Genomic DNA, 12618 nt, shown 5'->3' with positions numbered 1-12618 from the left:
TCCAGATGTACAAGCTGGATTTAGAAAAGGCAGAGGAACCAGAGATCAAATTGTCAATATCCGTTGGACCATAGAAAAAGCAAGAGAATTCCAGAAAAACATCTACTTCTGCTTCATTGACTATGCTAAAGTCTTTGACTGTGTGAATCACAACAAACTGTGGAAAATTCTGAAAGAGATGGGAATACCAGACCACTTACCTGCCTCCTGAGAAATTATGCAGGTCAAGAAGCAACGGTTAGAATTGGACATGAAACAACAGGCTGGTTCCAAACAGGGAAGGGAGTACACCAGGGCTATATACTGTCACTATGCTTATTTAACTTATATGTAGAGTGCATCATGCAAAATGCCAGGCTGGACGAAGCACAAGCTGGAATCAAGATTGCCAGGAGAAATATCAATAACCTCAGATATGCAGATGACACCACCCTTATGGCACACAGCAAAGAGGAACTAAAGAGCCTCTTGATGAAGGTGAAAGAGAAGAGTAAAAAAGCTGGCTTAAAACTCAAAATTCAGAAAACAAAGATCATGACATCCTGTCCCATCACTTCATGGCAAATAGATGGGGAAACAACGGAAACAGTGACAGACTTTATTTTCTTGGGCTCCAAAATCACTATGGATGGTGACTGCAGCCATGAAACTAAAAGACACTTGCTCCTTGGAAGGGAATGGGCAGCTGGTAAAGAATCCACCTGCAATGCGGGAGACCTGGGTTTGATCCCTGGGTTGGGAAGATCCCCTGGAGAAGGGAAAGGTTACCCACTCCAGTATTCTGGCCTGGAGAATTCCACGGACTGTATAGTCCATGGGGTCGCAAAGGGTTGGGCATGACTGAGCAACTTTCACTCACTTGCTCCTTGGAAGAAAAGCTATGACAAACCTAGACAGCATATGTAAAAGCAGAGACATTACTTTGCCAGCAAAGGTCAGTCTGGTCAAAGCTATGGTTTTTCCAGTAGTCATGTATGGATGTGAGAGTTGGACCATAAAGAAAGCTGAGTGCCAAAGAATTGATGCTTTTGAACTGTGGGTGTTGAAGAAGACTCTTGCGGGTCCCTTGGACAGCAAGGAGATCCAACCAGTCCATCCTAAAGGAGATTAGTCCTGGGTGTTCATTGGAAGGACTGATGCTGAAGCTGAAACTCCAGTACTTTGACCACTTGATGCAAAGAGCTGACTCATTAGAAAGACCCCGACGCTGGGAAAGATTGAAGGCAGGAGGAGAAGGGAACGACAGAGGATGAGATGGTTGGATGGCATCACTGGCTCAATGGACGTGAGTTTGAGCAAGCTCTGGGAAATGGTGAAGAACAGGGAAGCCTGGTGTGCTGCAGTCTGTGGGGTCGCAAAGAGTTGAACTCGACTGAACAGCAACAATGTGAGATCTCAGTTCCCTGACTGGAGATAGAACCCATGTCTCCTGCATTGGAAGGCAAATTCTTAACCACTGGACCATGAGGGAAACCATGATCACGGTTTATTATTAACTCCTTGCAATTGGGCATCCAGTCTAGCTGCCATACTTTATTCCACAAATGCTTGTTCCTTTCCTTCTGTGCAGCCACTTGGAGCTTTGGCAATACTGTGAGAAAGGGCATGGGCCTTCCCTCAAGGAACCACCAGTTAACTTTCTGAAAGGTCAGCAGTGACATTCCCAGCCCTCATAATGTCTCTTTGTAGCATTTAACACTAGGGAAGCTTACTTTCTTGAAAACTGTCTTGTCTTCGTGATCCTAGAGGCCTCTGTTTTTTCTCTATCAATCTGATGGACCCCTCACCCCCACTGTATGTAGGCATGCTCCAAGAGTCAGCCGTCTTCCATTTTTTTCTCTCTCTCTTTTTGGCCTTACCTCTTGGCATGGTTACTTCTGTGACCAGGGATCAAACCTGTGGTAGAATACGGAGTCTTAACTGCTGGACCACCAGGGAAGTCTGAGTCAACCATCTTTTTTTGTCGTTTTACTTCCTGCATTGATTCATTCCCTTGACGTATTTCATACATCATCATTTTTTTTTTTTATGATTCTAAAAAATCTAGCTTTTACCCCTAATTTTTGTCTAGGCCCCAAATCTACATTTTCTACATCTACCTTCTGGTTTCACAAGCCTTGAATCGTGACACATTCTAATCACTCCCAGTTAATTCTGTGCTCCTGATTTCCTTAAGCTCTGCACTTCTGCCCTCAGTTCAACTGCCCTTCTCCTAACTGGTGTTGTTCAATCGCTAAGTCATGTCTGACTCTTTGCAACCTATGGACTCTCCAGGCTCTTTTGTGCATGGATTTTTCCAGGCAAGAATACACTGGAGTGAGTTGCCCTTTCCTTCTCCAGAGGATCTTCCCGGACCGAGGATCAAACCCCCGTTTCCTGCATTGGCAGGCGGATTCTTTACCACTGAGCCACCTGGGAAGCCCATTCTCCTCATTACCCAGGCTTGCTTGTTATTTCCTACCACTGTTGTTTTCATTCTGGAGAGTGAAGGATGAGCCCAAGGATTCCTATGGCCATAAGCAGTCACTTTCATCTTCCAGTGGAATTTTCTCCTGAACGTTTGACATTGCCTTTCTTTTTTTCCCAAGTGTGGATGGAGGGCTGGGAGGACATGCGCTCTCAGGGCTGCTGGACTTTGGGACTTTGTACCCCGAGGGCAGCACCCAGGTCAGGGGGCGTGTGCCCTTTGCATGGTATGTGACTGGGCCACCCAGAGTTCTGCAGCAGGGCCTTGGGAGGGGGGCGTCAGGTGGGAGGGCTTCCAGGCGGAAAGACTGACGAAGAAGCGGCAGAACTTCCCTGGTGGTCCAGTGGTGAAGACGCCATGCTTCCAGCGCAGAGGGTGTGGGTTCGATCCCTGGTCAGGGAACTAAGATCCCATATTGCTGCATGTAGCCAAAAATTTTTTTAAAGAAGAGTTGGCAGTGCAGCACAGGAGGAAAGTTTCATTTCAGTGCAAGAAAGCAGTATTGGGTCATCGTTTTTCTGTCTGTCATCTGCCTGGGGAATAAACTTTTGTGCTTGTCTACACAAATCCATATAGAGCCACCCATCAAACTTGAGGTCTGTGGCCGAGTGCTGTTTCCTGTAGTCCTTATTCTTGGTTTAGGGACCGCTGTCAGGAGTTTCTAAAAGGAAAGTTCCTGAAGCCGTGCTGTAAACTGTGATAGTCCCACATTCCCTTGTCACAACTGGACTCCTTTAGACAGAGTTTCCGTCGGGTCCAAAGAGGTGGATGACAGCGCAGGGCCCACTTCCGCCCCGTGTCCGTGCTCCGCAGACTCCGCTCGCCTCGGTGACCACGCGCAGGGCGTTCCTCCTGCGGTCCCTTCACTCTCTGGACCTTTCCGTGACTGCCATTCAGCGGAGCAGGCCGTTCCCTGCCTCAGGCTGAAGTTTGGCTTCCCTTTCTTCCCAAATTTCTGAGCTCTCCCCCTTCCTCCGCTTTCACTTCCTAAACCCGGCGACTGCAGGAACGCAATCAGCAACTTCATGCCATGTTTCTTTTGCAGGCTGACTCCTGCTCACCCTTTATTAGTGGAAGTCATCATGGAGCCAGATAACACTCATGGAACGGTGGAACCCTTCGTATTAGCTGTGCTGGAAGTCTGACATGCAGCATTTTTTATCCTTATAGGAACCTCTGAAGCTATTCGGCGAAATTCAGGTTTAGAGAGTTTAATAAGAGACGTGCCCTTGATTGCAGTTGACAGTGGGGTGGGGGCGGCCCGCCTGAGTGCAGAATTTCTGCTCGCCCGTCTTCCTAAGGCCCCGGTTAAATATAGCCTCTTCCAGGAAGCCTCCCTGAGTGACCCTCCCACCCCACCCCTGCGACCTTTGGTCATCGTCCCCGGTAACCCCTGCTGTCATTTCAAGTTCAGGGCCTCTTAGAGGTGGTGGAGAAAGACTTCTGTTCTTCCTTTTTCTGAGGTTCCCAGTAAAGACTGAAAAGGTTCTAAGACAGGGTTAGGAGAGTATTAGGTATTTTTGTGTGTATTTGCATTTAACCAAATTCACATGTTTAATGTCTCCTCAAGCACGTAGAAACCCCCAATGTAACCTAATTTGGGTACATACAAGGTAATTATAGGAGCTGTGACACTCATCAACCTCTCTGTGAAGGGTTGCATGGTAAGTGGAACCTTGAATTTAAGGTTGTAGGAGGCACATCTCTCAGTCCTTTCTGTGACTAAATGTGCTTTCTTTCCTTCTTAATAATATTTAAAATCCTTCAGAGGATGAGATGGCTGGATGGCATCACTGACTCAATGGACATGAGTTTGAGTAAACTCTGGGAGTTGGTGATGGACAGGGAGGTCTGGCGTGCTGTGGCCCATGAGGTCGCAGAGAGTTTGGGTACGACTGAGCAACTGAACTGAACTGGCAGTCCCTCATGAGTACGAGGCCATTGGCTAATTGGCCTTTCTGGATTCTGTGTCATCTGCTTCTCTGTTCGTGACGTCCAGCACAGAGCCAGGACTGGGAACACTGTAAGCTGCCTTTTCTTTTTAAATTGCAGGATAATTGCTTTACAGTGTGTTAGTGTCTGCCGTACAACATGAATCAGCTGTGTACATGTTTATGTGCACATATATCCCCTCACTCTTGGGCCTCGCTTCCCCACCCCCGTCCCATCCCTCTGGGTCATCACAGAGCGCTGAGCTAAGCTCTCTGTTCACGGCAGCTTCCCGCAAGCTGTCTGTTTTATGCAAGATCATGGATCGATGCCAGTGCTACCCTCCCAGTTCGTCCCACCCCCCGCTTCCGCCCTGTGTCTGTAGTCCATTCTCCTGTCTGTGTCTCTATGCTTGCCCTGCAAATAGGTTCATCAGGACCGTTTTTTAAAAGATGCATGTACAATATTTGTTTTTCTCTTTCTTACTTGCTTCACTCTGTATGACAGACTCTCGGTTCATCCACATCACTCCAAGTGACCCAATTCCGTTCCTTTTTTATGGCAGAGTAATATTCCATTGTAGACATGAATCAGTGTAAGCTGGTATTCCTCGTTGGTTGATTGGTTGAATGAGTCGGTGAATGGTCTTAGAAAAGTCTGGAAGTCAGAGCCGTTTTTGGTTGGGACCCCAGCACCTACATCTATCTCCTAGCTTTCTGGCCTGGAACAAGTTATGTGACCTCTCTGGCCTCAGCTTTTGTTATCTCTGAAATGGTGCTAATACCGATAGCACCTCCCTCGGAAAGACAGTGGGAGGAACAGAGGTGATGATCTGTGGGATGACAGGGGTGAGGCTGCACGTGCGTAGTGCTTGGGTCCAGGTGAGGAGGTGGAAGACAGGTCTGTGGGCCTCACTATTAAGAAAGCAAGAGCCCCCAGCCCCCGCCCCCCTGCGCCTTTGCTTCCCTGATGAGCCAGAGGGAAGGATGGTTGGTGGCCCCCGGAGAGTCTGCAAAGCCCCTGACTTAGTTTCCTGGGCCCCCTCTCTTTCCCCATTCTGCTGCTAGATTGACAACAATATGCCGAGCTTACTTTGCCATCTACAGAGCACTCTTACCCACATTGTCATGCTTAACAATTTTTCAGCATTGTAAAATTATCTGTGGTTTTGGGAAATTCCTCCCCTTGTTATGATGTGCCTAATACTGGCCCCTCTCCTGCTGATAGAGTTTATACCAAGGACATTCGTTTCTATATTTATGGAGTTGTTTAGCGGCATTTTCTTTTTTTCCATTCCCCCGCCCTGCCGAGCCTGAGATTAGAAGACTCTCATAGAGAAAAGCCCCATTTCCAACCAGTTTCTGAGTAGGCAGATTCGGAGTGCCGTTGTGCTGAGGGCCAGCTCTCCCTAACTGCGTGGCAGCTCTCCTTAACCTGGGCCCTCTTCCCTTTTCTGTCCATTTGGAGTCGCCACCAAGTCTGAGGGCTGGGATGGAGCGTCATGGTGTTAAAATATAAATACACAAACATTTACTGTGTAATCGTTTTGAAGTGAACCGCTCTGTGGCATTGAGCGTTCACGTTGCTACGCAATCATCACCGCCATTCACCTCCTGAACGCTTTTCGTCTTTCAAAACGGAGACTCTGGACCCGTCAAAATGATACCTCCCATTCTCCCCACCCTCCCTGCAGCCCCCGGCAACCACCATTCTACTTTTTGTTGCTGTGAATCTGACTACTCTTGATTCCCTCACATAAGTGGAATAATACCGTATTTGTCCTTTTGTGACAGGCTTCTTTCACTTAGCACACGTCCTCAAGGTTCATCCTTGTTTTAGCACGCGTCAGCATTTCATTCCCGTTTAAGCCTTCATACTATTCCATTGTATTGTCTTGTATTATCGACCACGTTTCGTTTATCCATTCATCTGTTGATGGATGCTCGAGTGTTTTCACTGTCTTTTGTCTCAGCTATGGTAGTAGCTTCCTAATTGTTCCCTTTGCTTCCACTCTTTCACCTTCCAATCTGCTCTCCACTCAGTCTGAAACCACAAATTGAACTTTGTTATTCTTCTTTAAGTTCTTCATTGACGTTTCATTATGCTCAGAATAAAATCTAACCGTCTCAATCTGGCTCATACTTCCACTGCTGCTAAGTCACTTCAGTCGTGTCCGACTCTATGCAACCCCATAGACGGCAGCCCACCAGGCTCCCCCGTCCCTGGGATTCTCCAGGCAAGAACACTGGAGTGGGCTGCCATTTCCTTCTCCAATGCATGCATGCATGCTAAGGCACTTCAGTCGTGCCTGACTCTTTTGTGACCCCACGGACAGCAGCCCACCAGGCTCCTCCGTCCATGGGATTCTCTAGGCAAGAACACTGGGGTGAGTTGGCATTTCCTTCTCCTAAACTGGCTCCTAAGACCCTGTGTTTACATAGTTCATAAAGTGAACTGGCTTTGCAACCTTACCCCATGCCACATCCTCCTGGTTCCCTCTATACTCAATTCAAGTGGGTTTTTTTTTTTTTTCATGATTTTATTTGTTTTTGGCCGTGCTGGGTCTTTGTTACTGCATGGGTTTTGCTCTAGTTGCGACGAGCAGAGGCTGCTCTCTAGTTGCAGCGTGTGGGCTTCTCCTTGCGGTGTCTTCTCTTGTTACAGACCGTGGGCTCTGGGGTCCGAAGGCCTCAGTAGCTGCGGTTCCCGGCTCTAGAGCACAGGCTCGGTAGCTGTGGCTCACGGGCTTGGTTGCTCCACGGCAGGTGGGATCTCCCCGGATCAGGGATCACACCTGCGTCTCCTGCGTTGGCAGGCGGATTCTTTACCCCTGAACTACCAAGGAAGCCCACTCAGTTCAAGTTCTTTCTTGTTAATTTCTTCCCCATCTCAGACTCTGTCTTTGGTTCCTTCTACCATGAATACGTTCTCCTTCTTGTCATGATCGGCTTCTTCTCATCCTTTAGGTAGCAGTCCAATGTAACCCCTTTGGAGAGAGCTCCTGTCACCGCATGTGTTATAGGGGCCCTTGTTATTCCTTTTCTAAACCCTTTATTGATTTGCAGTGTTCTTTCTTGTTTATAGTTGCCTTGTCCCATCCCTATTTTCCACTCTTGGATAGAAACCCTTTGAAAGCAGGGTCTGTATCTATTTTATATCCTGGATAGCTAGCAGGTCTTTACTAACAATTTTTTTGAATGAATTAAGACATATCCTATTTTTTTAATGATGTTTGGGTGGAGATTCCACAATTGGTTCTGCTTTTCCTTTCCTTCCTTTTTGCTCACTCTTCCTTCATGCTACCTCTAGCACCTTCCAAAGTGCTGACATCCCTCACTGAAGGTTCATGGGCATGATATCATCATTCTTGCTTTAGAAAACTGGTTGAATGTTCGTGGGCTCCTGCTGTTCAGAGGAAAGGTACCCAAAATTGTTTAACTTTTTACCCTGAAAATGAGCACCTTTCTAGCCTCGCTCCATGTCTCTAGAAGTAATTGTTAGTTGCTCAGTCGTGCCTGACTCTTTGCGACCCCATGGACTGCAGCCCACCAGGCTCCTCTGTCCATGAGATTTTCCAGGCAAGGATACTGGAGTGGGTTGCCATTTCCTTCTCCAGGGGATCTTCCCAACCTAGGGATCGAACCTGGGTCTTCTGCATTGCAGGCAGACTCTTGACTGACTGAGCTACAAGGGAAGCTGTCTCTAGAAAGACAAACTAATTTTGCAGTGACCTAAGTAAGCAAGGCAGAAAAAGAAATCACAGTTTCTCTTTTTAAGTTAATTTTTATTGGCGTATAGCTGCTTTATAATGTTGTGTTAATTTCTACTGTAATGTAAAATGAGTCTGCGGTACATGTGTGCATGTCCCCTTTTTCTTGGATTTCCTGCCCGTTTAGGTCACCACAATGCATTAAGTAGAGTTTCTTGAAATTAAACCTTCTGGAGAGAGAAATCCATGTAATATTTTCCAAAGTGCTATAAATAAAACTTAGTGGAATTGAATCTTTTGCTATTGTATTATTGTTTAATTTACTGTGTACTATGGCATCACCAACTCGATGGACATGAGTTTGAGTAAACTCTGGGAGTTGGTGATGGACAAGGAGGCCTGGCGTGCTGCGATTCATGGGGTCACAAAGAGTTGGACACAACTGACGACTGAACTGAACTGAACTGATGGGTAATAGTTGATTTTTGTTGAAATTCAGTCTCCTATCTATATTGGGAAATTTTCTGAAGAGTTTATGTCTGGGCTCTAAGATTTTGAGACCTTTTTGGAATAAATTCTCCCATTTTTAAACCACAGTGCTGGCCCAGCCCGGGTGGATTCTCTGCCCAGTGTATGATAGGCTGAAATCAGGGGTTGGCTGCTCTGTTCTTATCTGGAACTCAGAATCTCCTCCGAGCTGATGCCTGTTGTTGGGAGAATTCAGCTGTTTGTGGTCTTGGGATTATTGTCTCCTTTTTCTTGCTGGCTTTCAGTTGGGTCCCACTCTCAGCTCCTAGACTCTGCCTCAGGTCCTTGCCCTGTGGCCTCTGTCCCAGCAGTGGAGAACCTTCTTTTCACACTTTGATGCTCCCTGACTTCCTCTTCTGCTACCAGACGGAGAAAACTCTCTGCTTTTAAAGGACTCATTGATTATGTTGTTTCTTCTACAGTCACCCTATCCTAAGGTCAATTGATTAGTGACATTCATTGTATCTGCAAAAATCCCTTTGCCATGAATTATGTTGTTGTGCAGTTGCTAAGTCGTGTCCTACTCTTTGCAACCCCGTGGACTGCAGCGTGCCCTGTCCTTCACTGTCTCCCGGAGTTTGCTCAAATTCATGTCTGCTGAGTCGGTGACGCTACCTAACCATCTCATCCTCTGCCGCCCCCTTCCTCTTTGGGCTTTCATGCACAAAGACATAATCACAATAATAACACCAACGTGTGGAGATCACAGGTGTCTTCGTAGAAATTTGCTTGCCATTTTTCTCTCCCTGTTTTATTAGTTAGAATTACATCTGCCTGTAAGTATCAGAACACTTGATTCTAATAACTTAATTTTTTTTCGCATCACAATAAATAGAGAGATGAGTGATCACTGATACTGGTTCAGTGGCTCAGTGACATCAGGATCAGTGGCTGTGTGGCTCTCTGAGCCTTTCTTTGTGGTTACAGTAGCCCCGGTCATCATGGCTGTAATCAAGAGAACGTGAGCATGATTGGGACAGCGTGAGTAATGCCTGTTACCTTCATTCAGAGCGCAAAACAAAACACAGACAGAAAACCCTTCTCGGGGTTTTATTTCTGACTGTGCTTCCATTTCTGTCTCATTGGCCAGAACTTAGCCAAGCGGCCACCCCTGGGTTCAAGGGAGGCTGGGAGAGCAGGAATAAGAATTACCGTGATGCTGATGATGAGCTGTCCTCCAGTGCTGGATGATGAGAGGAAATGGATGTTGACAACGTAGCCAGCGTATCTGTTGTACCTATTTTCTGGAAGGCAGAATGGTATAGTGGAAGAAGTACAGAATTTAGAGTAAGAGACTTGTGATCCTGTTCCACCTCTGTCATGTCATGGTTAGCTGTGTGACCTTAGGTTAGTCAAATAGCCTCTCTGAGTCAGTTCCTTTATCTGTTAAGTGAGAGAAATTTCTGCTTTGCTTATCTCAGTGTTATTATAAAGATGGATCAAAATAACCCATGAGCTTCTTTGCATCCTGTAAATATGTATTAATTGTGGGTTTCGGTTAAGTATTTGGTATAAAAAAATTAGGCTTCCCTGGTGGCTAAGTGAGTAAAGAATCCTCCTGTCAGTGCAAGAGACCTGGGTTAGATTCCTGGGTCAGGAAGATCCCCTGGAGGAGGAAATGGCAATCCACTTCAGTATTCTTGTCTGTGAAATCCCGTGGACAGAGGAGCCTGGTGGGCTACAGTCCATAGGGTCGCAAGGAGTTGGACACGACTGAGCTACTAAAGCACCACCATAAAAATAAGAATGTATTTAATGGATTCTAGGAACTGTTTATGTATATACACAATTTTTATCAGTTATGATCTCTGAAATTTGATACATTTTACAACCCAAGACAGTTTCAGTGAAATATAGTAACAATATTTTGTTAAGCTTCTTGGAAAGTCTTAGGGTTATGCTTAGGAAATCTGTCCATTGGGACGCACAGACTCCTCAAGATTCCTAGGAAACTGACAGTCTCAGGATAGAACATCTGAAATGTAAATAAAAAGAAATTACCCATGCCTATTTCCTGCTTTCGTACAGGGAGATATTAGTGTCTGTGTTTCAGATACAAAACTGAAGTAAGCTGAGATGAGTTTACAAGATGGAATAAGCCATCTTCTAAGAGTTCAAGGTGCTAGAAAGTGTTCTGCAAACTTGAAAGCTTGGCCTCCTCCTAGGGTCATTCACTGAACATGGCATACTGTTCCGCTGCCTAGGGATGCCATTCAGGGTCACTGCCTCAGGAATGCACCAAGATCAGAGGCAACCTGTTTAGCAAGTCGAGTGTGACTTCAGCCCTTGACTCCGAATGTGGAGTCTTGAAGTTGTTGGATAGCACAGCCATCAAGATTGTTTATTTTGGAGAAAAATCACTTGATAGAATATTTATAATTATAACCTTGAGGTATACATATGCATATGCGTGTACACATATATTTATATGTGTCTGTGTTTGTATACGTGTGTATATATACACAAACACACAAATATGACCTTAGGTGGGGCAAAAACAGACATATAGGGATGGTGGATTGTGATGTACATGATTGAAAGAGACAAGTAGAGGGGAGTGAGTTTATGGAGAGTCATGGATACATATTGACTAAGAGACGGACATGACTGAGCGACTGAACAACAATAAATAGTTGAAATATTTATTGTCTTCCTTCCTTTTAGAGCTCTTTCTCCTTTACGTGTGACTTGAGACAGGGATATTCATTCTATTCACCAATTTCCAATGGAAGAAGAGATATCAGATTCTTTTTATATTTTGGAAAATGAGATATTTAAATGAAAGAATGAAGGAAAAAATGGTGCAAGATAGGAAGAACAACCAACCAGGGCCATCCTATTTTATGCCTTGAAGACTGTCAAGACGCCTGTCAATTAAAGTGAGTGTGGGGGTGTGTGTGTGTGTTCCAGTAAACTCTGCTCAGGTTGTGTGAACATGAACTCTGTCCTCTCACAAAGGAAAAAAAGTTTGAAAGAAGAAGGAAAAGAAGCCATGATCCAAGTCCTTAATCTGATTTGGGTCTTTGGCACAGGGTAGTCAGGCCTTCCAGGCTTCTGTTTATTCTGAGAATTCATGAAGCAAGCAGCATTGTTACTTTAACTTCCTGATTAAACTTCTGTGATTTCTGCAGCCCACTGTGACAAAGGCAGCGGAGTGTAAAACCGTGCTTGATATTATTTTGCACCTCTGTACTGAGCAGCATTCTGAACACACAGTAGATGCTCAGCGTAAATTGGTTGAATGTCCAATTTTATAAGAAAGTTCTAAAGAAATGCAAAAAATTTCTAGAGTCTTATTTTTCCTTTCTTCCCAGTTTCCCTTTTGACTTTGAGCTGCTTTTCCTTGATCAGGAAAAAGTTGAGGTTTTACTTTGGGGTTTGGAATTGGCACCAGGATCTAGTTTAAGATGTTTCTGCATGAAGCCCTAATAACCGGCTGGATATCATTTGCCAGTAACCTCAAAACCCAACAAGTGGATGCAGAGATTTTTTAAAGTAGCTGCCTAGTTGAATACATAGGACAAAGAGATATAGAAGGAAGATCACTAAATTCTCAGATTTACTTATTTATTTAAAAAGTTATTTATTTGTATATGGCTGCACTGGGTCTTGGCTGCTGTGGGTGGGCTTTCTCTTGTTGCAGTGAGTGAGGGCTACTCTCTAGTTGAGGCACATGGGGCTTCTCATTGCAGTGGCTTCTCTTGTTCTCTGCCCCACGACATGTGAAATCTTTCCTGACCAGGGATCGAACCCATGTCCCCTGCATTGGCAGGTGGATTCTTAACTGCTGGACCACCAGGGAAGTCCTAAATTCTCAGATTTAAATAAATTATGTTAGGTTGTTAGGTTGCATGTGTGTGTTCAGTTGCTTGGTCATGTCCAGCTCTTTGTGGTCTCATGAATTATAGCCCACCAGGCTCCTCTGTCCATGGAATCATCTTAGGCAAGAATATTGGAGTGGTTGCCACTTCCTACTCCAGGGGGA

General features: G+C 45.4%; 1 protein-coding gene across 6 annotated transcripts in view; it reads left to right on the top strand.

The window, feature by feature from the left end:
* Nucleotides 1-12618, top strand: part of STON2 (stonin 2) — a 159280-nt gene that overhangs the window by 17164 nt on the left and 129498 nt on the right. Inside the window, exon 1 of one of the 6 annotated variants that reach the window (XM_043472698.1) lies at nt 10683-11512. The exons of 4 other annotated variants lie outside the window; for them this stretch is intronic. The gene's annotated coding sequence lies outside the window, so the exon portion shown is untranslated. Of the gene's footprint in view, nt 1-10682; nt 11513-12618 lie in introns of those variants that run through there. One more of the 6 variants, XM_043472697.1, reaches the window with a different exon arrangement.

The sequence above is a fragment of the Cervus canadensis genome, chromosome 6 (genome assembly GCF_019320065.1).
Source record: "Cervus canadensis isolate Bull #8, Minnesota chromosome 6, ASM1932006v1, whole genome shotgun sequence".
Lineage (NCBI taxonomy): Eukaryota > Metazoa > Chordata > Mammalia > Artiodactyla > Cervidae > Cervus > Cervus canadensis.
Note: the sequence above shows the minus strand (reverse complement) of the source record. Positions and strands in the feature narration are given on the sequence as shown.